The following is a 23,268-nucleotide window of genomic DNA, read 5'->3' as shown; positions in this document are numbered from 1 at the left end:
AGGAAAGGAGGAGGAGCTGTCAACGGGCATTCTAAGCTGAATGTGCCTGCTCTCGTCAGATCGCGGCCGCCAGCCAGCTTGAGGCCTGGCAAGTACCAGTATGGGTGACCGGCTGGGAATCCCAGGTCCCGTTGACTTTTAAGGCCGTGAGTAGGTTTCTTTCCTTTTCGGAGGTGCGTTCGCACTGCAGAAAGCCCATAGGAAAGGAGGAGGAGCTGTCAACGGGCATTCTTAGCTGAATGTGCCTGCTCTCGTCAGATCGCGGCCGCCAGCCAGCTTGAGGCCTGGCAAGTACCAGTATGGGTGACCGGCTGGGAATCCCAGGTCCCGTTGACTTTTAAGGCCGTGAGTAGGTTGCTTTCCTTTTCGGAGGTGCGTTCGCACTGCAGAAAGCCCATAGGAAAGGAGGAGGAGCTGTCAACGGGCATTCTAAGCTGAATGTGCCTGCTCTCGTCAGATCGCGGCCGCCAGCCAGCTTGAGGCCTGGCAAGTACCAGTATGGGTGACCGGCTGGGAATCCCAGGTCCCGTTGACTTTTAAGGCCGTGAGTAGGTTTCTTTCCTTTTCGGAAGTGCGTTCGCACTGCAGAAAGCCCATAGGAAAGGAGGAGGAGCTGTCAACGGGCATTCTAAGCTGAATGTGCCTGCTCTCGTCAGATCGCGGCCGCCAGCCAGCTTGAGGCCTGGCAAGTACCAGTATGGGTGACCGGCTGGGAATCCCAGGTCCAGTTGACTTTTAAGGCCGTGAGTAGGTTTCTTTCCTTTTCGGAGGTGCGTTCGCACTGCAGAAAGCCCATAGGAAAGGAGGAGGAGCTGTCAACGGGCAATCTAAGCTGAATGTGCCTGCTCTCGTCAGATCGCGGCCGCCAGCCAGCTTGAGGCCTGGCAAGTACCAGTATGGGTGACCGGCTGGGAATCCCAGGTCCCGTTGACTTTTAAGGCCGTGAGTAGGTTTCTTTTCTTTTCGGAAGTGCGTTCGCACTGCAGAAAGCCCATAGGAAAGGAGGAGGAGCTATCAACGGGCATTCTAAGCTGAATGTGCCTGCTCTCGTCAGATCGCGGCCGCCAGCCAGCTTGAGGCCTGGCAAGTACCAGTATGGGTGACCGGCTGGGAATCCCAGGTCCCGTTGACTTTTAAGGCCGTGAGTAGGTTTCTTTCCTTTTCGGAGGTGCGTTTGCACTGCAGAAAGCCCATAGGAAAGGAGGAGGAGCTGTCAACGGGCATTCTAAGCTGAATGTGCCTGCTCTCGTCAGATCGCGGCCGCCAGCCAGCTTGAGGCCTGGCAAGTACCAGTATGGGTGACCGGCTGGGAATCCCAGGTCCCGTTGACTTTTAAGGCCGTGAGTAGGTTTCTTTCCGTTTCGGAGGTGCGTTCGCACTGCAGAAAGCCCATAGGAAAGGAGGAGGAGCTGTCAACGGGCATTCTAAGCTGAATGTGCCTGCTCTCGTCAGATCGCGGCCGCCAGCCAGCTTGAGGCCTGGCAAGTACCAGTATGGGTGACCGGCTGGAAATCCCAGGTCCCGTTGACTTTTAAGGCCGTGAGTAGGTTGCTTTCCTTTTCGGAGGTGCGTTCGCACTGCAGAAAGCCCATAGGAAAGGAGGAGGAGCTGTCAACGGGCATTCTAAGCTGAATGTGCCTGCTCTCGTCAGATCGTGGCCGCCAGCCAGCTTGAGGCCTGGCAAGTACCAGTATGGGTGACCGGCTGGGAATCCCAGGTCCCGTTGACTTTTAAGGCCGTGAGTAGGTTTCTTTCCGTTTCGGAGGTGCGTTCGCACTGCAGAAAGCCCATAGGAAAGGAGGAGGAGCTGTCAACGGGCATTCTAAGCTGAATGTGCCTGCTCTCGTCAGATCGCGGCCGCCAGCCAGCTTGAGGCCTGGCAAGTACCAGTATGGGTGACCGGCTGGGAATCCCAGGTCCCGTTGACTTTTAAGGCCGTGAGTAGGTTTCTTTCCTTTTCGGAGGTGCGTTCGCACTGCAGAAAGCCCATAGGAAAGGAGGAGGAGCTGTCAACGGGCATTCTAAGCTGAATGTGCCTGCTCTCGTCAGATCGCGGCCGCCAGCCAGCTTGAGGCCTGGCAAGTACCAGTATGGGTGACCGGCTGGGAATCCCAGGTCCCGTTGACTTTTAAGGCCGTGAGTAGGTTGCTTTCCTTTTCGGAGGTGCGTTCGCACTGCAGAAAGCCCATAGGAAAGGAGGAGGAGCTGTCAACGGGCATTCTAAGCTGAATGTACCTGCTCTCGTCAGATCGTGGCCGCCAGCCAGCTTGAGGCCTGGCAAGTACCAGTATGGGTGACCGGCTGGGAATCCCAGGTCCCATTGACTTTTAAGGCCGTGAGTAGGTTTCTTTCCGTTTCGGAGGTGCGTTCGCACTGCAGAAAGCCCATAGGAAAGGAGGAGGAGCTGTCAACGGGCATTCTAAGCTGAATGTGCCTGCTCTCGTCAGATCGCGGCCGCCAGCCAGCTTGAGGCCTGGCAAGTACCAGTATGGGTGACCGGCTGGGAATCCCAGGTCCCGTTGACTTTTAAGGCCGTGAGTAGGTTTCTTTCCTTTTCGGAGGTGCGTTCGCACTGCAGAAAGCCCATAGGAAAGGAGGAGGAGCTGTCAACGGGCATTCTTAGCTGAATGTGCCTGCTCTCGTCAGATCGCGGCCGCCAGCCAGCTTGAGGCCTGGCAAGTACCAGTATGGGTGACCGGCTGGGAATCCCAGGTCCCGTTGACTTTTAAGGCCGTGAGTAGGTTGCTTTCCTTTTCGGAGGTGCGTTCGCACTGCAGAAAGCCCATAGGAAAGGAGGAGGAGCTGTCAACGGGCATTCTAAGCTGAATGTGCCTGCTCTCGTCAGATCGCGGCCGCCAGCCAGCTTGAGGCCTGGCAAGTACCAGTATGGGTGACCGGCTGGGAATCCCAGGTCCCGTTGACTTTTAAGGCCGTGAGTAGGTTTCTTTCCTTTTCGGAAGTGCGTTCGCACTGCAGAAAGCCCATAGGAAAGGAGGAGGAGCTGTCAACGGGCATTCTAAGCTGAATGTGCCTGCTCTCGTCAGATCGCGGCCGCCAGCCAGCTTGAGGCCTGGCAAGTACCAGTATGGGTGACCGGCTGGGAATCCCAGGTCCAGTTGACTTTTAAGGCCGTGAGTAGGTTTCTTTCCTTTTCGGAGGTGCGTTCGCACTGCAGAAAGCCCATAGGAAAGGAGGAGGAGCTGTCAACGGGCAATCTAAGCTGAATGTGCCTGCTCTCGTCAGATCGCGGCCGCCAGCCAGCTTGAGGCCTGGCAAGTACCAGTATGGGTGACCGGCTGGGAATCCCAGGTCCCGTTGACTTTTAAGGCCGTGAGTAGGTTTCTTTTCTTTTCGGAAGTGCGTTCGCACTGCAGAAAGCCCATAGGAAAGGAGGAGGAGCTATCAACGGGCATTCTAAGCTGAATGTGCCTGCTCTCGTCAGATCGCGGCCGCCAGCCAGCTTGAGGCCTGGCAAGTACCAGTATGGGTGACCGGCTGGGAATCCCAGGTCCCGTTGACTTTTAAGGCCGTGAGTAGGTTTCTTTCCTTTTCGGAGGTGCGTTTGCACTGCAGAAAGCCCATAGGAAAGGAGGAGGAGCTGTCAACGGGCATTCTAAGCTGAATGTGCCTGCTCTCGTCAGATCGCGGCCGCCAGCCAGCTTGAGGCCTGGCAAGTACCAGTATGGGTGACCGGCTGGGAATCCCAGGTCCCGTTGACTTTTAAGGCCGTGAGTAGGTTTCTTTCCGTTTCGGAGGTGCGTTCGCACTGCAGAAAGCCCATAGGAAAGGAGGAGGAGCTGTCAACGGGCATTCTAAGCTGAATGTGCCTGCTCTCGTCAGATCGCGGCCGCCAGCCAGCTTGAGGCCTGGCAAGTACCAGTATGGGTGACCGGCTGGGAATCCCAGGTCCCGTTGACTTTTAAGGCCGTGAGTAGGTTGCTTTCCTTTTCGGAGGTGCGTTCGCACTGCAGAAAGCCCATAGGAAAGGAGGAGGAGCTGTCAACGGGCATTCTAAGCTGAATGTGCCTGCTCTCGTCAGATCGCGGCCGCCAGCCAGCTTGAGGCCTGGCAAGTACCAGTATGGGTGACCGGCTGGGAATCCCAGGTCCCGTTGACTTTTAAGGCCGTGAGTAGGTTGCTTTCCTTTTCGGAGGTGCGTTCGCACTGCAGAAAGCCCATAGGAAAGGAGGAGGAGCTGTCAACGGGCATTCTAAGCTGAATGTACCTGCTCTCGTCAGATCGCGGCCGCCAGCCAGCTTGAGGCCTGGCAAGTACCAGTATGGGTGACCGGCTGGGAATCCCAGGTCCCATTGACTTTTAAGGCCGTGAGTAGGTTTCTTTCCGTTTCGGAGGTGCGTTCGCACTGCAGAAAGCCCATAGGAAAGGAGGAGGAGCTGTCAACGGGCATTCTAAGCTGAATGTGCCTGCTCTCGTCAGATTGCGGCCGCCAGCCAGCTTGAGGCCTGGCAAGTACCAGTATGGGTGACCGGCTGGGAATCCCAGGTCCCGTTGACTTTTAAGGCCGTGAGTAGGTTTCTTTCCTTTTCGGAGGTGCGTTCGCACTGCAGAAAGCCCATAGGAAAGGAAGAGGAGCTGTCAACGGGCATTCTAAGCTGAATGTGCCTGCTCTCGTCAGATCGCGGCCGCCAGCCAGCTTGAGGCCTGGCAAGTACCAGTATGGGTGACCGGCTGGGAATCCCAGGTCCCGTTGACTTTTATGGCCGTGAGTAGGTTGCTTTCCTTTTCGGAGGTGCGTTCGCACTGCAGAAAGCCCATATGAAAGGAGGAGGAGCTGTCAACGGGCATTCTAAGCTGAATGTGCCTGCTCTCGTCAGATCGCGGCCGCCAGCCAGCTTGAGGCCTGGCAAGTACCAGTATGGGTGACCGGCTGGAAATCCCAGGTCCCGTTGACTTTTAAGGCCGTGAGTAGGTTTCTTTCCTTTTCGGAAGTGCGTTCGCACTGCAGAAAGCCCATAGGAAAGGAGGAGGAGCTGTCAACGGGCATTCTAAGCTGAATGTGCCTGCTCTCGTCAGATCGCGGCCGCCAGCCAGCTTGAGGCCTGGCAAGTACCAGTATGGGTGACTGGCTGGGAATCCCAGGTCCCGTTGACTTTTAAGGCCGTGAGTAGGTTTCTTTCCTTTTCGGAGGTGCGTTCGCACTGCAGAAAGCCCATAGGAAAGGAGGAGGAGCTGTCAACGGGCATTCTAAGCTGAATGTGCCTGCTCTCGTCAGATCGTGGCCGCCAGCCAGCTTGAGGCCTGGCAAGTACCAGTATGGGTGACCGGCTGGGAATCCCAGGTCCCATTGACTTTTAAGGCCGTGAGTAGGTTTCTTTCCGTTTCGGAGGTGCGTTCGCACTGCAGAAAGCCCATAGGAAAGGAGGAGGAGCTGTCAACGGGCATTCTAAGCTGAATGTGCCTGCTCTCGTCAGATCGCGGCCGCCAGCCAGCTTGAGGCCTGGCAAGTACCAGTATGGGTGACCGGCTGGGAATCCCAGGTCCCGTTGACTTTTAAGGCCGTGAGTAGGTTTCTTTCCTTTTCGGAGGTGCGTTCGCACTGCAGAAAGCCCATAGGAAAGGAGGAGGAGCTGTCAACGGGCATTCTTAGCTGAATGTGCCTGCTCTCGTCAGATCGCGGCCGCCAGCCAGCTTGAGGCCTGGCAAGTACCAGTATGGGTGACCGGCTGGGAATCCCAGGTCCCGTTGACTTTTAAGGCCGTGAGTAGGTTGCTTTCCTTTTCGGAGGTGCGTTCGCACTGCAGAAAGCCCATAGGAAAGGAGGAGGAGCTGTCAACGGGCATTCTAAGCTGAATGTGCCTGCTCTCGTCAGATCGCGGCCGCCAGCCAGCTTGAGGCCTGGCAAGTACCAGTATGGGTGACCGGCTGGGAATCCCAGGTCCCGTTGACTTTTAAGGCCGTGAGTAGGTTTCTTTCCTTTTCGGAAGTGCGTTCGCACTGCAGAAAGCCCATAGGAAAGGAGGAGGAGCTGTCAACGGGCATTCTAAGCTGAATGTGCCTGCTCTCGTCAGATCGCGGCCGCCAGCCAGCTTGAGGCCTAGCAAGTACCAGTATGGGTGACCGGCTGGGAATCCCAGGTCCAGTTGACTTTTAAGGCCGTGAGTAGGTTTCTTTCCTTTTCGGAGGTGCGTTCGCACTGCAGAAAGCCCATAGGAAAGGAGGAGGAGCTGTCAACGGGCAATCTAAGCTGAATGTGCCTGCTCTCGTCAGATCGCGGCCGCCAGCCAGCTTGAGGCCTGGCAAGTACCAGTATGGGTGACCGGCTGGGAATCCCAGGTCCCGTTGACTTTTAAGGCCGTGAGTAGGTTTCTTTTCTTTTCGGAAGTGCGTTCGCACTGCAGAAAGCCCATAGGAAAGGAGGAGGAGCTATCAACGGGCATTCTAAGCTGAATGTGCCTGCTCTCGTCAGATCGCGGCCGCCAGCCAGCTTGAGGCCTGGCAAGTACCAGTATGGGTGACCGGCTGGGAATCCCAGGTCCCGTTGACTTTTAAGGCCGTGAGTAGGTTTCTTTCCTTTTCGGAGGTGCGTTCGCACTGCAGAAAGCCCATAGGAAAGGAGGAGGAGCTGTCAACGGGCATTCTAAGCTGAATGTGCCTGCTCTCGTCAGATCGCGGCCGCCAGCCAGCTTGAGGCCTGGCAAGTACCAGTATGGGTGACCGGCTGGGAATCCCAGGTCCCGTTGACTTTTAAGGCCGTGAGTAGGTTTCTTTCCGTTTCGGAGGTGCGTTCGCACTGCAGAAAGCCCATAGGAAAGGAGGAGGAGCTGTCAACGGGCATTCTAAGCTGAATGTGCCTGCTCTCGTCAGATCGCGGCCGCCAGCCAGCTTGAGGCCTGGCAAGTACCAGTATGGGTGACCGGCTGGGAATCCCAGGTCCCGTTGACTTTTAAGGCCGTGAGTAGGTTGCTTTCCTTTTCGGAGGTGCGTTCGCACTGCAGAAAGCCCATAGGAAAGGAGGAGGAGCTGTCAACGGGCATTCTAAGCTGAATGTGCCTGCTCTCGTCAGATCGCGGCCGCCAGCCAGCTTGAGGCCTGGCAAGTACCAGTATGGGTGACCGGCTGGGAATCCCAGGTCCCGTTGACTTTTAAGGCCGTGAGTAGGTTGCTTTCCTTTTCGGAGGTGCGTTCGCACTGCAGAAAGCCCATAGGAAAGGAGGAGGAGCTGTCAACGGGCATTCTAAGCTGAATGTACCTGCTCTCGTCAGATCGCGGCCGCCAGCCAGCTTGAGGCCTGGCAAGTACCAGTATGGGTGACCGGCTGGGAATCCCAGGTCCCATTGACTTTTAAGGCCGTGAGTAGGTTTCTTTCCGTTTCGGAGGTGCGTTCGCACTGCAGAAAGCCCATAGGAAAGGAGGAGGAGCTGTCAACGGGCATTCTAAGCTGAATGTGCCTGCTCTCGTCAGATTGCGGCCGCCAGCCAGCTTGAGGCCTGGCAAGTACCAGTATGGGTGACCGGCTGGGAATCCCAGGTCCCGTTGACTTTTAAGGCCGTGAGTAGGTTTCTTTCCTTTTCGGAGGTGCGTTCGCACTGCAGAAAGCCCATAGGAAAGGAAGAGGAGCTGTCAACGGGCATTCTAAGCTGAATGTGCCTGCTCTCGTCAGATCGCGGCCGCCAGCCAGCTTGAGGCCTGGCAAGTACCAGTATGGGTGACCGGCTGGGAATCCCAGGTCCCGTTGACTTTTAAGGCCGTGAGTAGGTTTCTTTCCTTTTCGGAGGTGCGTTCGCACTGCAGAAAGCCCATAGGAAAGGAGGAGGAGCTGTCAACGGGCATTCTAAGCTGAATGTGCCTGCTCTCGTCAGATCGCGGCCGCCAGCCAGCTTGAGGCCTGGCAAGTACCAGTATGGGTGACCGGCTGGGAATCCCAGGTCCCGTTGACTTTTAAGGCCGTGAGTAGGTTTCTTTCCGTTTCGGAGGTGCGTTCGCACTGCAGAAAGCCCATAGGAAAGGAGGAGGAGCTGTCAACGGGCATTCTAAGCTGAATGTGCCTGCTCTCGTCAGATCGCGGCCGCCAGCCAGCTTGAGGCCTGGCAAGTACCAGTATGGGTGACCGGCTGGGAATCCCAGGTCCCGTTGACTTTTAAGGCCGTGAGTAGGTTGCTTTCCTTTTCGGAGGTGCGTTCGCACTGCAGAAAGCCCATAGGAAAGGAGGAGGAGCTGTCAACGGGCATTCTAAGCTGAATGTACCTGCTCTCGTCAGATCGCGGCCGCCAGCCAGCTTGAGGCCTGGCAAGTACCAGTATGGGTGACCGGCTGGGAATCCCAGGTCCCATTGACTTTTAAGGCCGTGAGTAGGTTTCTTTCCGTTTCGGAGGTGCGTTCGCACTGCAGAAAGCCCATAGGAAAGGAGGAGGAGCTGTCAACGGGCATTCTAAGCTGAATGTGCCTGCTCTCGTCAGATTGCGGCCGCCAGCCAGCTTGAGGCCTGGCAAGTACCAGTATGGGTGACCGGCTGGGAATCCCAGGTCCCGTTGACTTTTAAGGCCGTGAGTAGGTTTCTTTCCTTTTCGGAGGTGCGTTCGCACTGCAGAAAGCCCATAGGAAAGGAAGAGGAGCTGTCAACGGGCATTCTAAGCTGAATGTGCCTGCTCTCGTCAGATCGCGGCCGCCAGCCAGCTTGAGGCCTGGCAAGTACCAGTATGGGTGACCGGCTGGGAATCCCAGGTCCCGTTGACTTTTATGGCCGTGAGTAGGTTGCTTTCCTTTTCGGAGGTGCGTTCGCACTGCAGAAAGCCCATATGAAAGGAGGAGGAGCTGTCAACGGGCATTCTAAGCTGAATGTGCCTGCTCTCGTCAGATCGCGGCCGCCAGCCAGCTTGAGGCCTGGCAAGTACCGGTATGGGTGACCGGCTGGAAATCCCAGGTCCCGTTGACTTTTAAGGCCGTGAGTAGGTTTCTTTCCTTTTCGGAAGTGCGTTCGCACTGCAGAAAGCCCATAGGAAAGGAGGAGGAGCTGTCAACGGGCATTCTAAGCTGAATGTGCCTGCTCTCGTCAGATCGCGGCCGCCAGCCAGCTTGAGGCCTGGCAAGTACCAGTATGGGTGACCGGCTGGGAATCCCAGGTCCCGTTGACTTTTAAGGCCGTGAGTAGGTTTCTTTCCTTTTCGGAGGTGCGTTCGCACTGCAGAAAGCCCATAGGAAAGGAGGAGGAGCTGTCAACGGGCATTCTAAGCTGAATGTGCCTGCTCTCGTCAGATCGTGGCCGCCAGCCAGCTTGAGGCCTGGCAAGTACCAGTATGGGTGACCGGCTGGGAATCCCAGGTCCCGTTGACTTTTAAGGCCGTGAGTAGGTTTCTTTCCGTTTCGGAGGTGCGTTCGCACTGCAGAAAGCCCATAGGAAAGGAGGAGGAGCTGTCAACGGGCATTCTAAGCTGAATGTGCCTGCTCTCGTCAGATCGCGGCCGCCAGCCAGCTTGAGGCCTGGCAAGTACCAGTATGGGTGACCGGCTGGGAATCCCAGGTCCCGTTGACTTTTAAGGCCGTGAGTAGGTTTCTTTCCTTTTCGGAGGTGCGTTCGCACTGCAGAAAGCCCATAGGAAAGGAGGAGGAGCTGTCAACGGGCATTCTTAGCTGAATGTGCCTGCTCTCGTCAGATCGCGGCCGCCAGCCAGCTTGAGGCCTGGCAAGTACCAGTATGGGTGACCGGCTGGGAATCCCAGGTCCCGTTGACTTTTAAGGCCGTGAGTAGGTTGCTTTCCTTTTCGGAGGTGCGTTCGCACTGCAGAAAGCCCATAGGAAAGGAGGAGGAGCTGTCAACGGGCATTCTAAGCTGAATGTGCCTGCTCTCGTCAGATCGCGGCCGCCAGCCAGCTTGAGGCCTGGCAAGTACCAGTATGGGTGACCGGCTGGGAATCCCAGGTCCCGTTGACTTTTAAGGCCGTGAGTAGGTTTCTTTCCTTTTCGGAAGTGCGTTCGCACTGCAGAAAGCCCATAGGAAAGGAGGAGGAGCTGTCAACGGGCATTCTAAGCTGAATGTGCCTGCTCTCGTCAGATCGCGGCCGCCAGCCAGCTTGAGGCCTGGCAAGTACCAGTATGGGTGACCGGCTGGGAATCCCAGGTCCAGTTGACTTTTAAGGCCGTGAGTAGGTTTCTTTCCTTTTCGGAGGTGCGTTCGCACTGCAGAAAGCCCATAGGAAAGGAGGAGGAGCTGTCAACGGGCAATCTAAGCTGAATGTGCCTGCTCTCGTCAGATCGCGGCCGCCAGCCAGCTTGAGGCCTGGCAAGTACCAGTATGGGTGACCGGCTGGGAATCCCAGGTCCCGTTGACTTTTAAGGCCGTGAGTAGGTTTCTTTTCTTTTCGGAAGTGCGTTCGCACTGCAGAAAGCCCATAGGAAAGGAGGCGGAGCTATCAACGGGCATTCTAAGCTGAATGTGCCTGCTCTCGTCAGATCGCGGCCGCCAGCCAGCTTGAGGCCTGGCAAGTACCAGTATGGGTGACCGGCTGGGAATCCCAGGTCCCGTTGACTTTTAAGGCCGTGAGTAGGTTTCTTTCCTTTTCGGAGGTGCGTTCGCACTGCAGAAAGCCCATAGGAAAGGAGGAGGAGCTGTCAACGGGCATTCTAAGCTGAATGTGCCTGCTCTCGTCAGATCGCGGCCGCCAGCCAGCTTGAGGCCTGGCAAGTACCAGTATGGGTGACCGGCTGGGAATCCCAGGTCCCGTTGACTTTTAAGGCCGTGAGTAGGTTTCTTTCCGTTTCGGAGGTGCGTTCGCACTGCAGAAAGCCCATAGGAAAGGAGGAGGAGCTGTCAACGGGCATTCTAAGCTGAATGTGCCTGCTCTCGTCAGATCGCGGCCGCCAGCCAGCTTGAGGCCTGGCAAGTACCAGTATGGGTGACCGGCTGGGAATCCCAGGTCCCGTTGACTTTTAAGGCCGTGAGTAGGTTGCTTTCCTTTTCGGAGGTGCGTTCGCACTGCAGAAAGCCCATAGGAAAGGAGGAGGAGCTGTCAACGGGCATTCTAAGCTGAATGTGCCTGCTCTCGTCAGATCGCGGCCGCCAGCCAGCTTGAGGCCTGGCAAGTACCAGTATGGGTGACCGGCTGGGAATCCCAGGTCCCGTTGACTTTTAAGGCCGTGAGTAGGTTGCTTTCCTTTTCGGAGGTGCGTTCGCACTGCAGAAAGCCCATAGGAAAGGAGGAGGAGCTGTCAACGGGCATTCTAAGCTGAATGTACCTGCTCTCGTCAGATCGCGGCCGCCAGCCAGCTTGAGGCCTGGCAAGTACCAGTATGGGTGACCGGCTGGGAATCCCAGGTCCCATTGACTTTTAAGGCCGTGAGTAGGTTTCTTTCCGTTTCGGAGGTGCGTTCGCACTGCAGAAAGCCCATAGGAAAGGAGGAGGAGCTGTCAACGGGCATTCTAAGCTGAATGTGCCTGCTCTCGTCAGATTGCGGCCGCCAGCCAGCTTGAGGCCTGGCAAGTACCAGTATGGGTGACCGGCTGGGAATCTCAGGTCCCGTTGACTTTTAAGGCCGTGAGTAGGTTTCTTTCCTTTTCGGAGGTGCGTTCGCACTGCAGAAAGCCCATAGGAAAGGAGGAGGAGCTGTCAACAGGCATTCTAAGCTGAATGTGCCTGCTCTCGTCAGATCGCGGCCGCCAGCCAGCTTGAGGCCTGGCAAGTACCAGTATGGGTGACCGGCTGGGAATCCCAGGTCCCGTTGACTTTTATGGCCGTGAGTAGGTTGCTTTCCTTTTCGGAGGTGCGTTCGCACTGCAGAAAGCCCATATGAAAGGAGGAGGAGCTGTCAACGGGCATTCTAAGCTGAATGTGCCTGCTCTCGTCAGATCGCGGCCGCCAGCCAGCTTGAGGCCTGGCAAGTACCAGTATGGGTGACCGGCTGGAAATCCCAGGTCCCGTTGACTTTTAAGGCCGTGAGTAGGTTTCTTTCCTTTTCGGAAGTGCGTTCGCACTGCAGAAAGCCCATAGGAAAGGAGGAGGAGCTGTCAACGGGCATTCTAAGCTGAATGTGCCTGCTCTCGTCAGATCGCGGCCACCAGCCAGCTTGAGGCCTGGCAAGTACCAGTATGGGTGACCGGCTGGGAATCCCAGGTCCCGTTGACTTTTAAGGCCGTGAGTAGGTTTCTTTCCTTTTCGGAGGTGCGTTCGCACTGCAGAAAGCCCATAGGAAAGGAGGAGGAGCTGTCAACGGGCATTCTAAGCTGAATGTGCCTGCTCTCGTCAGATCGTGGCCGCCAGCCAGCTTGAGGCCTGGCAAGTACCAGTATGGGTGACCGGCTGGGAATCCCAGGTCCCGTTGACTTTTAAGGCCGTGAGTAGGTTTCTTTCCGTTTCGGAGGTGCGTTCGCACTGCAGAAAGCCCATAGGAAAGGAGGAGGAGCTGTCAACGGGCATTCTAAGCTGAATGTGCCTGCTCTCGTCAGATCGCGGCCGCCAGCCAGCTTGAGGCCTGGCAAGTACCAGTATGGGTGACCGGCTGGGAATCCCAGGTCCCGTTGACTTTTAAGGCCGTGAGTAGGTTGCTTTCCTTTTCGGAGGTGCGTTCGCACTGCAGAAAGCCCATAAGAAAGGAGGAGGAGCTGTCAACGGGCATTCTAAGCTGAATGTACCTGCTCTCGTCAGATCGCGGCCGCCAGCCAGCTTGAGGCCTGGCAAGTACCAGTGTGGGTGACCGGCTGGTAAATCCCAGGTCCCGTTGACTTTTAAGGCCGTGAGTAGGTTTCTTTCCTTTTCGGAGGTGCGTTCGCACTGCAGAAAGCCCATAGGAAAGGAGGAGGAGCTGTCAACGGGCATTCTAAGCTGAATGTGCCTGCTCTCGTCAGATCGCGGCCGCCAGCCAGCTTGAGGCCTGGCAAGTACCAGTATGGGTGACCGGCTGGGAATCCCAGGTCCCGTTGACTTTTAAGGCCGTGAGTAGGTTTCTTTCCGTTTCGGAGGTGCGTTCGCACTGCAGAAAGCCCATAGGAAAGGAGGAGGAGCTGTCAACGGGCATTCTAAGCTGAATGTGCCTGCTCTCGTCAGATCGCGGCCGCCAGCCAGCTTGAGGCCTGGCAAGTACCAGTATGGGTGACCGGCTGGGAATCCCAGGTCCCGTTGACTTTTAAGGCCGTGAGTAGGTTGCTTTCCTTTTCGGAGGTGCGTTCGCACTGCAGAAAGCCCATAGGAAAGGAGGAGGAGCTGTCAACGGGCATTCTAAGCTGAATGTGCCTGCTCTCGTCAGATCGTGGCCGCCAGCCAGCTTGAGGCCTGGCAAGTACCAGTATGGGTGACTGGCTGGGAATCCCAGGTCCCGTTGACTTTTAAGGCCGTGAGTAGGTTTCTTTCCGTTTCGGAGGTGCGTTCGCACTGCAGAAAGCCCATAGGAAAGGAGGAGGAGCTGTCAACGGGCATTCTAAGCTGAATGTGCCTGCTCTCGTCAGATCGTGGCCGCCAGCCAGCTTGAGGCCTGGCAAGTACCAGTATGGGTGACCGGCTGGGAATCCCAGGTCCCGTTGACTTTTAAGGCCGTGAGTAGGTTTCTTTCCTTTTCGGAGGTGCGTTCGCACTGCAGAAAGCCCATAGGAAAGGAGGAGGAGCTGTCAACGGGCATTCTTAGCTGAATGTGCCTGCTCTCGTCAGATCGCGGCCGCCAGCCAGCTTGAGGCCTGGCAAGTACCAGTATGGGTGACCGGCTGGGAATCCCAGGTCCCGTTGACTTTTAAGGCCGTGAGTAGGTTGCTTTCCTTTTCGGAGGTGCGTTCGCACTGCAGAAAGCCCATAGGAAAGGAGGAGGAGCTGTCAACGGGCATTCTAAGCTGAATGTGCCTGCTCTCGTCAGATCGCGGCCGCCAGCCAGCTTGAGGCCTGGCAAGTACCAGTATGGGTGACCGGCTGGGAATCCCAGGTCCCGTTGACTTTTAAGGCCGTGAGTAGGTTTCTTTCCTTTTCGGAAGTGCGTTCGCACTGCAGAAAGCCCATAGGAAAGGAGGAGGAGCTGTCAACGGGCATTCTAAGCTGAATGTGCCTGCTCTCGTCAGATCGCGGCCGCCAGCCAGCTTGAGGCCTGGCAAGTACCAGTATGGGTGACCGGCTGGGAATCCCAGGTCCCGTTGACTTTTAAGGCCGTGAGTAGGTTTCTTTTCTTTTCGGAAGTGCGTTCGCACTGCAGAAAGCCCATAGGAAAGGAGGCGGAGCTATCAACGGGCATTCTAAGCTGAATGTGCCTGCTCTCGTCAGATCGCGGCCGCCAGCCAGCTTGAGGCCTGGCAAGTACCAGTATGGGTGACCGGCTGGGAATCCCAGGTCCCGTTGACTTTTAAGGCCGTGAGTAGGTTTCTTTCCTTTTCGGAGGTGCGTTCGCACTGCAGAAAGCCCATAGGAAAGGAGGAGGAGCTGTCAACGGGCATTCTAAGCTGAATGTGCCTGCTCTCGTCAGATCGCGGCCGCCAGCCAGCTTGAGGCCTGGCAAGTACCAGTATGGGTGACCGGCTGGGAATCCCAGGTCCCGTTGACTTTTAAGGCCGTGAGTAGGTTTCTTTCCGTTTCGGAGGTGCGTTCGCACTGCAGAAAGCCCATAGGAAAGGAGGAGGAGCTGTCAACGGGCATTCTAAGCTGAATGTGCCTGCTCTCGTCAGATCGCGGCCGCCAGCCAGCTTGAGGCCTGGCAAGTACCAGTATGGGTGACCGGCTGGGAATCCCAGGTCCCGTTGACTTTTAAGGCCGTGAGTAGGTTGCTTTCCTTTTCGGAGGTGCGTTCGCACTGCAGAAAGCCCATAGGAAAGGAGGAGGAGCTGTCAACGGGCATTCTAAGCTGAATGTGCCTGCTCTCGTCAGATCGCGGCCGCCAGCCAGCTTGAGGCCTGGCAAGTACCAGTATGGGTGACCGGCTGGGAATCCCAGGTCCCGTTGACTTTTAAGGCCGTGAGTAGGTTGCTTTCCTTTTCGGAGGTGCGTTCGCACTGCAGAAAGCCCATAGGAAAGGAGGAGGAGCTGTCAACGGGCATTCTAAGCTGAATGTACCTGCTCTCGTCAGATCGCGGCCGCCAGCCAGCTTGAGGCCTGGCAAGTACCAGTATGGGTGACCGGCTGGGAATCCCAGGTCCCATTGACTTTTAAGGCCGTGAGTAGGTTTCTTTCCGTTTCGGAGGTGCGTTCGCACTGCAGAAAGCCCATAGGAAAGGAGGAGGAGCTGTCAACGGGCATTCTAAGCTGAATGTGCCTGCTCTCGTCAGATTGCGGCCGCCAGCCAGCTTGAGGCCTGGCAAGTACCAGTATGGGTGACCGGCTGGGAATCCCAGGTCCCGTTGACTTTTAAGGCCGTGAGTAGGTTTCTTTCCTTTTCGGAGGTGCGTTCGCACTGCAGAAAGCCCATAGGAAAGGAGGAGGAGCTGTCAACAGGCATTCTAAGCTGAATGTGCCTGCTCTCGTCAGATCGCGGCCGCCAGCCAGCTTGAGGCCTGGCAAGTACCAGTATGGGTGACCGGCTGGGAATCCCAGGTCCCGTTGACTTTTATGGCCGTGAGTAGGTTGTTTTCCTTTTCGGAGGTGCGTTCGCACTGCAGAAAGCCCATATGAAAGGAGGAGGAGCTGTCAACGGGCATTCTAAGCTGAATGTGCCTGCTCTCGTCAGATCGCGGCCGCCAGCCAGCTTGAGGCCTGGCAAGTACCAGTATGGGTGACCGGCTGGAAATCCCAGGTCCCGTTGACTTTTAAGGCCGTGAGTAGGTTTCTTTCCTTTTCGGAAGTGCGTTCGCACTGCAGAAAGCCCATAGGAAAGGAGGAGGAGCTGTCAACGGGCATTCTAAGCTGAATGTGCCTGCTCTCGTCAGATCGCGGCCGCCAGCCAGCTTGAGGCCTGGCAAGTACCAGTATGGGTGACCGGCTGGGAATCCCAGGTCCCGTTGACTTTTAAGGCCGTGAGTAGGTTTCTTTCCTTTTCGGAGGTGCGTTCGCACTGCAGAAAGCCCATAGGAAAGGAGGAGGAGCTGTCAACGGGCATTCTAAGCTGAATGTGCCTGCTCTCGTCAGATCGTGGCCGCCAGCCAGCTTGAGGCCTGGCAAGTACCAGTATGGGTGACCGGCTGGGAATCCCAGGTCCCGTTGACTTTTAAGGCCGTGAGTAGGTTTCTTTCCGTTTCGGAGGTGCGTTCGCACTGCAGAAAGCCCATAGGAAAGGAGGAGGAGCTGTCAACGGGCATTCTAAGCTGAATGTGCCTCCTCTCGTCAGATCGCGGCCGCCAGCCAGCTTGAGGCCTGGCAAGTACCAGTATGGGTGACCGGCTGGGAATCCCAGGTCCCGTTGACTTTTAAGGCCGTGAGTAGGTTGCTTTCCTTTTCGGAGGTGCGTTCGCACTGCAGAAAGCCCATAGGAAAGGAGGAGGAGCTGTCAACGGGCATTCTAAGCTGAATGTACCTGCTCTCGTCAGATCGCGGCCGCCAGCCAGCTTCAGGCCTGGCAAGTACCAGTGTGGGTGACCGGCTGGGAATCCCAGGTCCCGTTGACTTTTAAGGCCGTGAGTAGGTTTCTTTCCTTTTCGGAGGTGCGTTCGCACTGCAGAAAGCCCATAGGAAAGGAGGAGGAGCTGTCAACGGGCATTCTAAGCTGAATGTGCCTGCTCTTGTCAGATCGCGGCCGCCAGCCAGCTTGAGGCCTGGCAAGTACCAGTATGGGTGACCGGCTGGGAATCCCAGGTCCCGTTGACTTTTAAGGCCGTGAGTAGGTTTCTTTCCGTTTCGGAGGTGCGTTCGCACTGCAGAAAGCCCATAGGAAAGGAGGAGGAGCTGTCAACGGGCATTCTAAGCTGAATGTGCCTGCTCTCGTCAGATCGCGGCCGCCAGCCAGCTTGAGGCCTGGCAAGTACCAGTATGGGTGACCGGCTGGGAATCCCAGGTCCCGTTGACTTTTAAGGCCGTGAGTAGGTTGCTTTCCTTTTCGGAGGTGCGTTCGCACTGCAGAAAGCCCATAGGAAAGGAGGAGGAGCTGTCAACGGGCATTCTAAGCTGAATGTACCTGCTCTCGTCAGATCGTGGCCGCCAGCCAGCTTGAGGCCTGGCAAGTACCAGTATGGGTGACCGGCTGGGAATCCCAGGTCCGATTGACTTTTAAGGCCGTGAGTAGGTTTCTTTCCGTTTCGGAGGTGCGTTCGCACTGCAGAAAGCCCATAGGAAAGGAGGAGGAGCTGTCAACGGGCATTCTTAGCTGAATGTGCCTGCTCTCGTCAGATCGCGGCCGCCAGCCAGCTTGAGGCCTGGCAAGTACCAGTATGGGTGACCGGCTGGGAATCCCAGGTCCCGTTGACTTTTAAGGCCGTGAGTAGGTTGCTTTCCTTTTCGGAGGTGCGTTCGCACTGCAGAAAGCCCATAGGAAAGGAGGAGGAGCTGTCAACGGGCATTCTAAGCTGAATGTGCCTGCTCTCGTCAGATCGCGGCCGCCAGCCAGCTTGAGGCCTGGCAAGTACCAGTATGGGTGACCGGCTGGGAATCCCAGGTCCCGTTGACTTTTAAGGCCGTGAGTAGGTTTCTTTCCTTTTCGGAAGTGCGTTCGCACTGCAGAAAGCCCATAGGAAAGGAGGAGGAGCTGTCAACGGGCATTCTAAGCTGAATGTGCCTGCTCTCGTCAGATCGCGGCCGCCAGCCAGCTTGAGGCCTGGCAAGTACCAGTATGGGTGACCGGCTGGGAATCCCAGGTCCAGTTGACTTTTAAGGCCGTGAGTAGGTTTCTTTCCTTTTCGGAGGTGCGTTCGCACTGCAGAAAGCCCATAGGAAAGGAGGAGGAGCTGTCAACGGGCAATCTAAGCTGAATGTGCCTGCTCTCGTCAGATCGCGGCCGCCAGCCAGCTTGAGGCCTGGCAAGTACCAGTATGGGTGACCGGCTGGGAATCCCAGGTCCCGTTGACTTTTAAGGCCGTGAGTAGGTTTCTTTCCTTTTCGGAGGTGCGTTCGCACTGCAGAAAGCCCATAGGAAAGGAGGAGGAGCTGTCAACGGGCATTCTAAGCTGAATGTGCCTGCTCTCGTCAGATCGCGGCCGCCAGCCAGCTTGAGGCCTGGCAAGTACCAGTATGGGTGACCGGCTGGGAATCCCAGGTCCCGTTGACTTTTAAGGCCGTGAGTAGGTTTCTTTCCGTTTCGGAGGTGCGTTCGCACTGCAGAAAGCCCATAGGAAAGGAGGAGGAGCTGTCAACGGGCATTCTAAGCTGAATGTGCCTGCTCTCGTCAGATCGCGGCCGCCAGCCAGCTTGAGGCCTGGCAAGTACCAGTATGGGTGACCGGCTGGGAATCCCAGGTCCCGTTGACTTTTAAGGCCGTGAGTAGGTTGCTTTCCTTTTCGGAGGTGCGTTCGCACTGCAGAAAGCCCATAGGAAAGGAGGAGGAGCTGTCAACGGGCATTCTAAGCTGAATGTGCCTGCTCTCGTCAGATCGCGGCCGCCAGCCAGCTTGAGGCCTGGCAAGTACCAGTATGGGTGACCGGCTGGGAATCCCAGGTCCCGTTGACTTTTAAGGCCGTGAGTAGGTTGCTTTCCTTTTCGGAGGTGCGTTCGCACTGCAGAAAGCCCATAGGAAAGGAGGAGGAGCTGTCAACGGGCATTCTAAGCTGAATGTACCTGCTCTCGTCAGATCGCGGCCGCCAGCCAGCTTGAGGCCTGGCAAGTACCAGTATGGGTGACCGGCTGGGAATCCCAGGTCCCATTGACTTTTAAGGCCGTGAGTAGGTTTCTTTCCGTTTCGGAGGTGCGTTCGCACTGCAGAAAGCCCATAGGAAAGGAGGAGGAGCTGTCAACGGGCATTCTAAGCTGAATGTGCCTGCTCTCGTCAGATTGCGGCCGCCAGCCAGCTTGAGGCCTGGCAAGTACCAGTATGGGTGACCGGCTGGGAATCCCAGGTCCCGTTGACTTTTAAGGCCGTGAGTAGGTTTCTTTCCTTTTCGGAGGTGCGTTCGCACTGCAGAAAGCCCATAGGAAAGGAAGAGGAGCTGTCAACGGGTATTCTAAGCTGAATGTGCCTGCTCTCGTCAGATCGCGGCCGCCAGCCAGCTTGAGGCCTGGCAAGTACCAGTATGGGTGACCGGCTGGGAATCCCAGGTCCCGTTCACTTTTATGGCCGTGAGTAGGTTGCTTTCCTTTTCGGAGGTGCGTTCGCACTGCAGAAAGCCCATATGAAAGGAGGAGGAGCTGTCAACGGGCATTCTAAGCTGAATGTGCCTGCTCTCGTCAGATCGCGGCCGCCAGCCAGCTTGAGGCCTGGCAAGTACCAGTATGGGTGACCGGCTGGAAATCCCAGGTCCCGTTTACTTATAAGGCCGTGAGTAGGTTTCTTTCCTTTTCGGAAGTGCGTTCGCACTGCAGAAAGCCCATAGGAAAGGAGGAGGAGCTGTCAACGGGCATTCTAAGCTGAATGTGCCTGCTCTCGTCAGATCGCGGCCGCCAGCCAGCTTGAGGCCTGGCAAGTACCAGTATGGGTGACCGGCTGGGAATCCCAGGTCCCGTTGACTTTTAAGGCCGTGAGTAGGTTTCTTTCCTTTTCGGAGGTGCGTTCGCACTGCAGAAAGCCCATAGGAAAGGAGGAGGAGCTGTCAACGGGCATTCTAAGCTGAATGTGCCTGCTCTCGTCAGATCGTGGCCGCCAGCCAGCTTGAGGCCTGGCAAGTACCAGTATGGGTGACCGGCTGGGAATCCCAGGTCCCGTTGACTTTTAAGGCCGTGAGTAGGTTTCTTTCCGTTTCGGAGGTGCGTTCGCACTGCAGAAAGCCCATAGGAAAGGAGGAGGAGCTGTCAACGGGCATTCTAAGCTGAATGTGCCTGCTCTCGTCAGATCGCGGCCGCCAGCCAGCTTGAGGCCTGGCAAGTACCAGTATGGGTGACCGGCTGGGAATCCCAGGTCCCGTTGACTTTTAAGGCCGTGAGTAGGTTTCTTTCCTTTTCGGAGGTGCGTTCGCACTGCAGAAAGCCCATAGGAAAGGAGGAGGAGCTGTCAACGGGCATTCTTAGCTGAATGTGCCTGCTCTCGTCAGATCGCGGCCGCCAGCCAGCTTGAGGCCTGGCAAGTACCAGTATGGGTGACCGGCTGGGAAACCCAGGTCCCGTTGACTTTTAAGGCCGTGAGTAGGTTGCTTTCCTTTTCGGAGGTGCGTTCGCACTGCAGAAAGCCCATAGGAAAGGAGGAGGAGCTGTCAACGGGCATTCTAAGCTGAATGTGCCTGCTCTCGTCAGATCGCGGCCGCCAGCCAGCTTGAGGCCTGGCAAGTACCAGTATGGGTGACCGGCTGGGAATCCCAGGTCCCGTTGACTTTTAAGGCCGTGAGTAGGTTTCTTTCCTTTTCGGAGGTGCGTTCGCACTGCAGAAAGCCCATAGGAAAGGAGGAGGAGCTGTCAACGGGCATTCTAAGCTGAATGTGCCTGCTCTCGTCAGATCGCGGCCGCCAGCCAGCTTGAGGCCTGGCAAGTACCAGTATGGGTGACCGGCTGGGAATCCCAGGTCCCGTTGACTTTTAAGGCCGTGAGTAGGTTGCTTTCCTTTTCGGAGGTGCGTTCGCACTGCAGAAAGCCCATAGGAAAGGAGGAGGAGCTGTCAACGGGCATTCTAAGCTGAATGTGCCTGCTCTCGTCAGATCGCGGCCGCCAGCCAGCTTGAGGCCTGGCAAGTACCAGTATGGGTGACCGGCTGGGAATCCCAGGTCCCGTTGACTTTTAAGGCCGTGAGTAGGTTTCTTTCCTTTTCGGAGGTGCGTTCGCACTGCAGAAAGCCCATAGGAAAGGAGGAGGAGCTGTCAACGGGCATTCTAAGCTGAATGTGCCTGCTCTCGTCAGATCGCGGCCGCCAGCCAGCTTGAGGCCTGGCAAGTACCAGTATGGGTGACCGGCTGGGAATCCCAGGTCCCGTTGACTTTTAAGACGGTGAGTAGGTTGCTTTCCTTTTCGGAGGTGCGTTCGCACTGCAGAAAGCCCATAGGAAAGGAGGAGGAGCTGTCAACGGGCATTCTAAGCTGAATGTACCTGCTCTCGTCAGATCGCGGCCGCCAGCCAGCTTGAGGCCTGGCAAGTACCAGTATGGGTGACCGGCTGGGAATCCCAGGTCCCATTGACTTTTAAGGCCGTGAGTAGGTTTCTTTCCGTTTCGGAGGTGCGTTCGCACTGCAGAAAGCCCATAGGAAAGGAGGAGGAGCTGTCAACGGGCATTCTAAGCTGAATGTGCCTGCTCTCGTCAGATCGCGGCCGCCAGCCAGCTTGAGGCCTGGCAAGTACCAGTATGGGTGACCGGCTGGGAATCCCAGGTCCCGTTGACTTTTAAGGCCGTGAGTAGGTTTCTTTCCTTTTCGGAGGTGCGTTCGCACTGCAGAAAGCCCATAGGAAAGGAGGAGGAGCTGTCAACGGGCATTCTAAGCTGAATGTGCCTGCTCTCGTCAGATCGCGGCCGCCAGCCAGCTTGAGGCCTGGCAAGTACCAGTATGGGTGACCGGCTGGGAATCCCAGGTCCCGTTGACTTTTAAGGCCGTGAGTAGGTTGCTTTCCTTTTCGGAGGTGCGTTCGCACTGCAGAAAGCCCATAGGAAAGGAGGAGGAGCTGTCAACGGGCATTCTAAGCTGAATGTACCTGCTCTCGTCAGATCGTGGCCGCCAGCCAGCTTGAGGCCTGGCAAGTACCAGTATGGGTGACCGGCTGGGAATCCCAGGTCCCATTGACTTTTAAGGCCGTGAGTAGGTTTCTTTCCGTTTCGGAGGTGCGTTCGCACTGCAGAAAGCCCATAGGAAAGGAGGAGGAGCTGTCAACGGGCATTCTAAGCTGAATGTGCCTGCTCTCGTCAGATCGCGGCCGCCAGCCAGCTTGAGGCCTGGCAAGTACCAGTATGGGTGACCGGCTGGGAATCCCAGGTCCCGTTGACTTTTAAGGCCGTGAGTAGGTTTCTTTCCGTTTCGGAGGTGCGTTCGCACTGCAGAAAGCCCATAGGAAAGGAGGAGGAGCTGTCAACGGGCATTCTAAGCTGAATGTGCCTGCTCTCGTCAGATCGCGGCCGCCAGCCAGCTTGAGGCCTGGCAAGTACCAGTATGGGTGACCGGCTGGGAATCCCAGGTCCCGTTGACTTTTAAGGCCGTGAGTAGGTTGCTTTCCTTTTCGGAGGTGCGTTCGCACTGCAGAAAGCCCATAGGAAAGGAGGAGGAGCTGTCAACGGGCATTCTAAGCTGAATGTGCCTGCTCTCGTCAGATCGCGGCCGCCAGCCAGCTTGAGGCCTGGCAAGTACCAGTATGGGTGACCGGCTGGGAATGCCAGGTCCCGTTGACTTTTAAGGCCGTGAGTAGGTTGCTTTCCTTTTCGGAGGTGCGTTCGCACTGCAGAAAGCCCATAGGAAAGGAGGAGGAGCTGTCAACGGGCATTCTAAGCTGAATGTACCTGCTCTCGTCAGATCGCGGCCGCCAGCCAGCTTGAGGCCTGGCAAGTACCAGTATGGGTGACCGGCTGGGAATCCCAGGTCCCATTGACTTTTAAGGCCGTGAGTAGGTTTCTTTCCGTTTCGGAGGTGCGTTCGCACTGCAGAAAGCCCATAGGAAAGGAGGAGGAGCTGTCAACGGGCATTCTAAGCTGAATGTGCCTGCTCTCGTCAGATTGTGGCCGCCAGCCAGCCTGAGGCCTGGCAAGTACCAGTATGGGTGACCGGCTGGGAATCCCAGGTCCCGTTGACTTTTAAGGCCGTGAGTAGGTTTCTTTCCTTTTCGGAGGTGCGTTCGCACTGCAGAAAGCCCATAGGAAAGGAAGAGGAGCTGTCAACGGGCATTCTAAGCTGAATGTGCCTGCTCTCGTCAGATCGCGGCCGCCAGCCAGCTTGAGGCCTGGCAAGTACCAGTATGGGTGACCGGCTGGGAATCCCAGGTCCCGTTGACTTTTATGGCCGTGAGTAGGTTGCTTTCCTTTTCGGAGGTGCGTTCGCACTGCAGAAAGCCCATATGAAAGGAGGAGGAGCTGTCAACGGGCATTCTAAGCTGAATGTGCCTGCTCTCGTCAGATCGCGGCCGCCAGCCAGCTTGAGGCCTGGCAAGTACCAGTATGGATGACCGGCTGGAAATCCCAGGTCCCGTTGACTTTTAAGGCCGTGAGTAGGTTTCTTTCCTTTTCGGAAGTGCGTTCGCACTGCAGAAAGCCCATAGGAAAGGAGGAGGAGCTGTCAACGGGCATTCTAAGCTGAATGTGCCTGCTCTCGTCAGATCGCGGCCGCCAGCCAGCTTGAGGCCTGGCAAGTACCAGTATGGGTGACCGGCTGGGAATCCCAGGTCCCGTTGACTTTTAAGGCCGTGAGTAGGTTTCTTTCCTTTTCGGAGGTGCGTTCGC

The 23,268-nt window shown here is 56.6% G+C and overlaps 112 pseudogenes; all 112 read left to right on the top strand.

Annotated features, from left to right (window-relative positions):
- The first annotated feature begins 18 nt into the window (after window positions 1-18).
- LOC136596425 (5S ribosomal RNA) lies at window positions 19-137 on the top strand (annotated as a pseudogene).
- An 80-nt stretch (window positions 138-217) lies between these two features.
- LOC136596590 (5S ribosomal RNA) lies at window positions 218-336 on the top strand (annotated as a pseudogene).
- Window positions 337-416: 80 nt separating this feature from the next.
- On the top strand, window positions 417-535 carry LOC136596424 (5S ribosomal RNA; annotated as a pseudogene).
- Window positions 536-615: 80 nt separating this feature from the next.
- On the top strand, window positions 616-734 carry LOC136597342 (5S ribosomal RNA; annotated as a pseudogene).
- An 80-nt stretch (window positions 735-814) lies between these two features.
- On the top strand, window positions 815-933 carry LOC136596814 (5S ribosomal RNA; annotated as a pseudogene).
- Window positions 934-1,013: 80 nt separating this feature from the next.
- LOC136596829 (5S ribosomal RNA) lies at window positions 1,014-1,132 on the top strand (annotated as a pseudogene).
- An 80-nt stretch (window positions 1,133-1,212) lies between these two features.
- LOC136596421 (5S ribosomal RNA) lies at window positions 1,213-1,331 on the top strand (annotated as a pseudogene).
- An 80-nt stretch (window positions 1,332-1,411) lies between these two features.
- On the top strand, window positions 1,412-1,530 carry LOC136597149 (5S ribosomal RNA; annotated as a pseudogene).
- Window positions 1,531-1,610: 80 nt separating this feature from the next.
- LOC136596988 (5S ribosomal RNA) lies at window positions 1,611-1,729 on the top strand (annotated as a pseudogene).
- An 80-nt stretch (window positions 1,730-1,809) lies between these two features.
- On the top strand, window positions 1,810-1,928 carry LOC136596420 (5S ribosomal RNA; annotated as a pseudogene).
- Window positions 1,929-2,008: 80 nt separating this feature from the next.
- LOC136596419 (5S ribosomal RNA) lies at window positions 2,009-2,127 on the top strand (annotated as a pseudogene).
- Window positions 2,128-2,207: 80 nt separating this feature from the next.
- On the top strand, window positions 2,208-2,326 carry LOC136597426 (5S ribosomal RNA; annotated as a pseudogene).
- Window positions 2,327-2,406: 80 nt separating this feature from the next.
- On the top strand, window positions 2,407-2,525 carry LOC136596418 (5S ribosomal RNA; annotated as a pseudogene).
- An 80-nt stretch (window positions 2,526-2,605) lies between these two features.
- On the top strand, window positions 2,606-2,724 carry LOC136596588 (5S ribosomal RNA; annotated as a pseudogene).
- An 80-nt stretch (window positions 2,725-2,804) lies between these two features.
- On the top strand, window positions 2,805-2,923 carry LOC136596417 (5S ribosomal RNA; annotated as a pseudogene).
- Window positions 2,924-3,003: 80 nt separating this feature from the next.
- LOC136597340 (5S ribosomal RNA) lies at window positions 3,004-3,122 on the top strand (annotated as a pseudogene).
- An 80-nt stretch (window positions 3,123-3,202) lies between these two features.
- Window positions 3,203-3,321, top strand: LOC136596813 (5S ribosomal RNA; annotated as a pseudogene).
- An 80-nt stretch (window positions 3,322-3,401) lies between these two features.
- LOC136596828 (5S ribosomal RNA) lies at window positions 3,402-3,520 on the top strand (annotated as a pseudogene).
- An 80-nt stretch (window positions 3,521-3,600) lies between these two features.
- Window positions 3,601-3,719, top strand: LOC136596416 (5S ribosomal RNA; annotated as a pseudogene).
- Window positions 3,720-3,799: 80 nt separating this feature from the next.
- LOC136596415 (5S ribosomal RNA) lies at window positions 3,800-3,918 on the top strand (annotated as a pseudogene).
- An 80-nt stretch (window positions 3,919-3,998) lies between these two features.
- On the top strand, window positions 3,999-4,117 carry LOC136596414 (5S ribosomal RNA; annotated as a pseudogene).
- Window positions 4,118-4,197: 80 nt separating this feature from the next.
- LOC136596736 (5S ribosomal RNA) lies at window positions 4,198-4,316 on the top strand (annotated as a pseudogene).
- An 80-nt stretch (window positions 4,317-4,396) lies between these two features.
- On the top strand, window positions 4,397-4,515 carry LOC136597055 (5S ribosomal RNA; annotated as a pseudogene).
- Window positions 4,516-4,595: 80 nt separating this feature from the next.
- Window positions 4,596-4,714, top strand: LOC136596413 (5S ribosomal RNA; annotated as a pseudogene).
- Window positions 4,715-4,794: 80 nt separating this feature from the next.
- Window positions 4,795-4,913, top strand: LOC136597148 (5S ribosomal RNA; annotated as a pseudogene).
- Window positions 4,914-4,993: 80 nt separating this feature from the next.
- LOC136596917 (5S ribosomal RNA) lies at window positions 4,994-5,112 on the top strand (annotated as a pseudogene).
- Window positions 5,113-5,192: 80 nt separating this feature from the next.
- On the top strand, window positions 5,193-5,311 carry LOC136597534 (5S ribosomal RNA; annotated as a pseudogene).
- An 80-nt stretch (window positions 5,312-5,391) lies between these two features.
- Window positions 5,392-5,510, top strand: LOC136596411 (5S ribosomal RNA; annotated as a pseudogene).
- Window positions 5,511-5,590: 80 nt separating this feature from the next.
- LOC136596597 (5S ribosomal RNA) lies at window positions 5,591-5,709 on the top strand (annotated as a pseudogene).
- An 80-nt stretch (window positions 5,710-5,789) lies between these two features.
- On the top strand, window positions 5,790-5,908 carry LOC136596409 (5S ribosomal RNA; annotated as a pseudogene).
- Window positions 5,909-6,187: 279 nt separating this feature from the next.
- On the top strand, window positions 6,188-6,306 carry LOC136596812 (5S ribosomal RNA; annotated as a pseudogene).
- An 80-nt stretch (window positions 6,307-6,386) lies between these two features.
- LOC136596826 (5S ribosomal RNA) lies at window positions 6,387-6,505 on the top strand (annotated as a pseudogene).
- Window positions 6,506-6,585: 80 nt separating this feature from the next.
- On the top strand, window positions 6,586-6,704 carry LOC136596408 (5S ribosomal RNA; annotated as a pseudogene).
- Window positions 6,705-6,784: 80 nt separating this feature from the next.
- On the top strand, window positions 6,785-6,903 carry LOC136596407 (5S ribosomal RNA; annotated as a pseudogene).
- Window positions 6,904-6,983: 80 nt separating this feature from the next.
- On the top strand, window positions 6,984-7,102 carry LOC136596406 (5S ribosomal RNA; annotated as a pseudogene).
- An 80-nt stretch (window positions 7,103-7,182) lies between these two features.
- Window positions 7,183-7,301, top strand: LOC136596735 (5S ribosomal RNA; annotated as a pseudogene).
- An 80-nt stretch (window positions 7,302-7,381) lies between these two features.
- Window positions 7,382-7,500, top strand: LOC136597054 (5S ribosomal RNA; annotated as a pseudogene).
- An 80-nt stretch (window positions 7,501-7,580) lies between these two features.
- LOC136596405 (5S ribosomal RNA) lies at window positions 7,581-7,699 on the top strand (annotated as a pseudogene).
- Window positions 7,700-7,779: 80 nt separating this feature from the next.
- Window positions 7,780-7,898, top strand: LOC136596404 (5S ribosomal RNA; annotated as a pseudogene).
- An 80-nt stretch (window positions 7,899-7,978) lies between these two features.
- Window positions 7,979-8,097, top strand: LOC136596403 (5S ribosomal RNA; annotated as a pseudogene).
- Window positions 8,098-8,177: 80 nt separating this feature from the next.
- Window positions 8,178-8,296, top strand: LOC136596734 (5S ribosomal RNA; annotated as a pseudogene).
- An 80-nt stretch (window positions 8,297-8,376) lies between these two features.
- Window positions 8,377-8,495, top strand: LOC136597053 (5S ribosomal RNA; annotated as a pseudogene).
- An 80-nt stretch (window positions 8,496-8,575) lies between these two features.
- LOC136596402 (5S ribosomal RNA) lies at window positions 8,576-8,694 on the top strand (annotated as a pseudogene).
- An 80-nt stretch (window positions 8,695-8,774) lies between these two features.
- Window positions 8,775-8,893, top strand: LOC136597187 (5S ribosomal RNA; annotated as a pseudogene).
- Window positions 8,894-8,973: 80 nt separating this feature from the next.
- Window positions 8,974-9,092, top strand: LOC136596400 (5S ribosomal RNA; annotated as a pseudogene).
- An 80-nt stretch (window positions 9,093-9,172) lies between these two features.
- On the top strand, window positions 9,173-9,291 carry LOC136596987 (5S ribosomal RNA; annotated as a pseudogene).
- An 80-nt stretch (window positions 9,292-9,371) lies between these two features.
- LOC136596399 (5S ribosomal RNA) lies at window positions 9,372-9,490 on the top strand (annotated as a pseudogene).
- Window positions 9,491-9,570: 80 nt separating this feature from the next.
- On the top strand, window positions 9,571-9,689 carry LOC136596596 (5S ribosomal RNA; annotated as a pseudogene).
- Window positions 9,690-9,769: 80 nt separating this feature from the next.
- LOC136596397 (5S ribosomal RNA) lies at window positions 9,770-9,888 on the top strand (annotated as a pseudogene).
- Window positions 9,889-9,968: 80 nt separating this feature from the next.
- On the top strand, window positions 9,969-10,087 carry LOC136597339 (5S ribosomal RNA; annotated as a pseudogene).
- Window positions 10,088-10,167: 80 nt separating this feature from the next.
- Window positions 10,168-10,286, top strand: LOC136596811 (5S ribosomal RNA; annotated as a pseudogene).
- An 80-nt stretch (window positions 10,287-10,366) lies between these two features.
- On the top strand, window positions 10,367-10,485 carry LOC136596825 (5S ribosomal RNA; annotated as a pseudogene).
- An 80-nt stretch (window positions 10,486-10,565) lies between these two features.
- LOC136596396 (5S ribosomal RNA) lies at window positions 10,566-10,684 on the top strand (annotated as a pseudogene).
- An 80-nt stretch (window positions 10,685-10,764) lies between these two features.
- Window positions 10,765-10,883, top strand: LOC136596394 (5S ribosomal RNA; annotated as a pseudogene).
- An 80-nt stretch (window positions 10,884-10,963) lies between these two features.
- LOC136596393 (5S ribosomal RNA) lies at window positions 10,964-11,082 on the top strand (annotated as a pseudogene).
- Window positions 11,083-11,162: 80 nt separating this feature from the next.
- Window positions 11,163-11,281, top strand: LOC136596711 (5S ribosomal RNA; annotated as a pseudogene).
- An 80-nt stretch (window positions 11,282-11,361) lies between these two features.
- LOC136597408 (5S ribosomal RNA) lies at window positions 11,362-11,480 on the top strand (annotated as a pseudogene).
- Window positions 11,481-11,560: 80 nt separating this feature from the next.
- LOC136597251 (5S ribosomal RNA) lies at window positions 11,561-11,679 on the top strand (annotated as a pseudogene).
- An 80-nt stretch (window positions 11,680-11,759) lies between these two features.
- LOC136597147 (5S ribosomal RNA) lies at window positions 11,760-11,878 on the top strand (annotated as a pseudogene).
- An 80-nt stretch (window positions 11,879-11,958) lies between these two features.
- LOC136597535 (5S ribosomal RNA) lies at window positions 11,959-12,077 on the top strand (annotated as a pseudogene).
- Window positions 12,078-12,157: 80 nt separating this feature from the next.
- Window positions 12,158-12,276, top strand: LOC136596984 (5S ribosomal RNA; annotated as a pseudogene).
- Window positions 12,277-12,356: 80 nt separating this feature from the next.
- LOC136596392 (5S ribosomal RNA) lies at window positions 12,357-12,475 on the top strand (annotated as a pseudogene).
- A 280-nt stretch (window positions 12,476-12,755) lies between these two features.
- LOC136597565 (5S ribosomal RNA) lies at window positions 12,756-12,874 on the top strand (annotated as a pseudogene).
- Window positions 12,875-12,954: 80 nt separating this feature from the next.
- On the top strand, window positions 12,955-13,073 carry LOC136596391 (5S ribosomal RNA; annotated as a pseudogene).
- Window positions 13,074-13,153: 80 nt separating this feature from the next.
- Window positions 13,154-13,272, top strand: LOC136597484 (5S ribosomal RNA; annotated as a pseudogene).
- Window positions 13,273-13,352: 80 nt separating this feature from the next.
- On the top strand, window positions 13,353-13,471 carry LOC136596983 (5S ribosomal RNA; annotated as a pseudogene).
- Window positions 13,472-13,551: 80 nt separating this feature from the next.
- Window positions 13,552-13,670, top strand: LOC136596595 (5S ribosomal RNA; annotated as a pseudogene).
- Window positions 13,671-13,750: 80 nt separating this feature from the next.
- On the top strand, window positions 13,751-13,869 carry LOC136597564 (5S ribosomal RNA; annotated as a pseudogene).
- Window positions 13,870-13,949: 80 nt separating this feature from the next.
- On the top strand, window positions 13,950-14,068 carry LOC136596390 (5S ribosomal RNA; annotated as a pseudogene).
- Window positions 14,069-14,148: 80 nt separating this feature from the next.
- Window positions 14,149-14,267, top strand: LOC136596824 (5S ribosomal RNA; annotated as a pseudogene).
- Window positions 14,268-14,347: 80 nt separating this feature from the next.
- LOC136596388 (5S ribosomal RNA) lies at window positions 14,348-14,466 on the top strand (annotated as a pseudogene).
- An 80-nt stretch (window positions 14,467-14,546) lies between these two features.
- On the top strand, window positions 14,547-14,665 carry LOC136596387 (5S ribosomal RNA; annotated as a pseudogene).
- Window positions 14,666-14,745: 80 nt separating this feature from the next.
- On the top strand, window positions 14,746-14,864 carry LOC136596386 (5S ribosomal RNA; annotated as a pseudogene).
- An 80-nt stretch (window positions 14,865-14,944) lies between these two features.
- LOC136596733 (5S ribosomal RNA) lies at window positions 14,945-15,063 on the top strand (annotated as a pseudogene).
- An 80-nt stretch (window positions 15,064-15,143) lies between these two features.
- LOC136597052 (5S ribosomal RNA) lies at window positions 15,144-15,262 on the top strand (annotated as a pseudogene).
- An 80-nt stretch (window positions 15,263-15,342) lies between these two features.
- On the top strand, window positions 15,343-15,461 carry LOC136597249 (5S ribosomal RNA; annotated as a pseudogene).
- An 80-nt stretch (window positions 15,462-15,541) lies between these two features.
- LOC136597145 (5S ribosomal RNA) lies at window positions 15,542-15,660 on the top strand (annotated as a pseudogene).
- Window positions 15,661-15,740: 80 nt separating this feature from the next.
- On the top strand, window positions 15,741-15,859 carry LOC136596384 (5S ribosomal RNA; annotated as a pseudogene).
- Window positions 15,860-15,939: 80 nt separating this feature from the next.
- On the top strand, window positions 15,940-16,058 carry LOC136596982 (5S ribosomal RNA; annotated as a pseudogene).
- Window positions 16,059-16,337: 279 nt separating this feature from the next.
- On the top strand, window positions 16,338-16,456 carry LOC136597823 (5S ribosomal RNA; annotated as a pseudogene).
- An 80-nt stretch (window positions 16,457-16,536) lies between these two features.
- LOC136597167 (5S ribosomal RNA) lies at window positions 16,537-16,655 on the top strand (annotated as a pseudogene).
- Window positions 16,656-16,735: 80 nt separating this feature from the next.
- Window positions 16,736-16,854, top strand: LOC136597563 (5S ribosomal RNA; annotated as a pseudogene).
- A 279-nt stretch (window positions 16,855-17,133) lies between these two features.
- LOC136596587 (5S ribosomal RNA) lies at window positions 17,134-17,252 on the top strand (annotated as a pseudogene).
- An 80-nt stretch (window positions 17,253-17,332) lies between these two features.
- On the top strand, window positions 17,333-17,451 carry LOC136596383 (5S ribosomal RNA; annotated as a pseudogene).
- Window positions 17,452-17,531: 80 nt separating this feature from the next.
- Window positions 17,532-17,650, top strand: LOC136597337 (5S ribosomal RNA; annotated as a pseudogene).
- Window positions 17,651-17,730: 80 nt separating this feature from the next.
- LOC136596810 (5S ribosomal RNA) lies at window positions 17,731-17,849 on the top strand (annotated as a pseudogene).
- Window positions 17,850-17,929: 80 nt separating this feature from the next.
- LOC136596382 (5S ribosomal RNA) lies at window positions 17,930-18,048 on the top strand (annotated as a pseudogene).
- Window positions 18,049-18,128: 80 nt separating this feature from the next.
- On the top strand, window positions 18,129-18,247 carry LOC136596381 (5S ribosomal RNA; annotated as a pseudogene).
- An 80-nt stretch (window positions 18,248-18,327) lies between these two features.
- On the top strand, window positions 18,328-18,446 carry LOC136596380 (5S ribosomal RNA; annotated as a pseudogene).
- An 80-nt stretch (window positions 18,447-18,526) lies between these two features.
- LOC136596731 (5S ribosomal RNA) lies at window positions 18,527-18,645 on the top strand (annotated as a pseudogene).
- Window positions 18,646-18,725: 80 nt separating this feature from the next.
- On the top strand, window positions 18,726-18,844 carry LOC136597050 (5S ribosomal RNA; annotated as a pseudogene).
- An 80-nt stretch (window positions 18,845-18,924) lies between these two features.
- Window positions 18,925-19,043, top strand: LOC136597453 (5S ribosomal RNA; annotated as a pseudogene).
- Window positions 19,044-19,123: 80 nt separating this feature from the next.
- LOC136597532 (5S ribosomal RNA) lies at window positions 19,124-19,242 on the top strand (annotated as a pseudogene).
- An 80-nt stretch (window positions 19,243-19,322) lies between these two features.
- On the top strand, window positions 19,323-19,441 carry LOC136596377 (5S ribosomal RNA; annotated as a pseudogene).
- Window positions 19,442-19,521: 80 nt separating this feature from the next.
- Window positions 19,522-19,640, top strand: LOC136596981 (5S ribosomal RNA; annotated as a pseudogene).
- Window positions 19,641-19,720: 80 nt separating this feature from the next.
- On the top strand, window positions 19,721-19,839 carry LOC136596376 (5S ribosomal RNA; annotated as a pseudogene).
- Window positions 19,840-19,919: 80 nt separating this feature from the next.
- On the top strand, window positions 19,920-20,038 carry LOC136596613 (5S ribosomal RNA; annotated as a pseudogene).
- Window positions 20,039-20,118: 80 nt separating this feature from the next.
- Window positions 20,119-20,237, top strand: LOC136596375 (5S ribosomal RNA; annotated as a pseudogene).
- An 80-nt stretch (window positions 20,238-20,317) lies between these two features.
- LOC136596374 (5S ribosomal RNA) lies at window positions 20,318-20,436 on the top strand (annotated as a pseudogene).
- Window positions 20,437-20,516: 80 nt separating this feature from the next.
- On the top strand, window positions 20,517-20,635 carry LOC136596373 (5S ribosomal RNA; annotated as a pseudogene).
- Window positions 20,636-20,715: 80 nt separating this feature from the next.
- LOC136596371 (5S ribosomal RNA) lies at window positions 20,716-20,834 on the top strand (annotated as a pseudogene).
- An 80-nt stretch (window positions 20,835-20,914) lies between these two features.
- Window positions 20,915-21,033, top strand: LOC136596730 (5S ribosomal RNA; annotated as a pseudogene).
- Window positions 21,034-21,113: 80 nt separating this feature from the next.
- On the top strand, window positions 21,114-21,232 carry LOC136596370 (5S ribosomal RNA; annotated as a pseudogene).
- Window positions 21,233-21,312: 80 nt separating this feature from the next.
- On the top strand, window positions 21,313-21,431 carry LOC136596369 (5S ribosomal RNA; annotated as a pseudogene).
- An 80-nt stretch (window positions 21,432-21,511) lies between these two features.
- LOC136597425 (5S ribosomal RNA) lies at window positions 21,512-21,630 on the top strand (annotated as a pseudogene).
- An 80-nt stretch (window positions 21,631-21,710) lies between these two features.
- LOC136596368 (5S ribosomal RNA) lies at window positions 21,711-21,829 on the top strand (annotated as a pseudogene).
- Window positions 21,830-21,909: 80 nt separating this feature from the next.
- On the top strand, window positions 21,910-22,028 carry LOC136596366 (5S ribosomal RNA; annotated as a pseudogene).
- An 80-nt stretch (window positions 22,029-22,108) lies between these two features.
- On the top strand, window positions 22,109-22,227 carry LOC136596583 (5S ribosomal RNA; annotated as a pseudogene).
- An 80-nt stretch (window positions 22,228-22,307) lies between these two features.
- LOC136596729 (5S ribosomal RNA) lies at window positions 22,308-22,426 on the top strand (annotated as a pseudogene).
- Window positions 22,427-22,705: 279 nt separating this feature from the next.
- LOC136596365 (5S ribosomal RNA) lies at window positions 22,706-22,824 on the top strand (annotated as a pseudogene).
- Window positions 22,825-22,904: 80 nt separating this feature from the next.
- Window positions 22,905-23,023, top strand: LOC136597519 (5S ribosomal RNA; annotated as a pseudogene).
- Window positions 23,024-23,103: 80 nt separating this feature from the next.
- On the top strand, window positions 23,104-23,222 carry LOC136596364 (5S ribosomal RNA; annotated as a pseudogene).
- Window positions 23,223-23,268: the final 46 nt, after the last annotated feature.

Source organism: Eleutherodactylus coqui, unplaced genomic scaffold (assembly GCF_035609145.1).
Source record: "Eleutherodactylus coqui strain aEleCoq1 unplaced genomic scaffold, aEleCoq1.hap1 HAP1_SCAFFOLD_117, whole genome shotgun sequence".
Lineage (NCBI taxonomy): Eukaryota > Metazoa > Chordata > Amphibia > Anura > Eleutherodactylidae > Eleutherodactylus > Eleutherodactylus coqui.
Note: the sequence above shows the minus strand (reverse complement) of the source record. Positions and strands in the feature narration are given on the sequence as shown.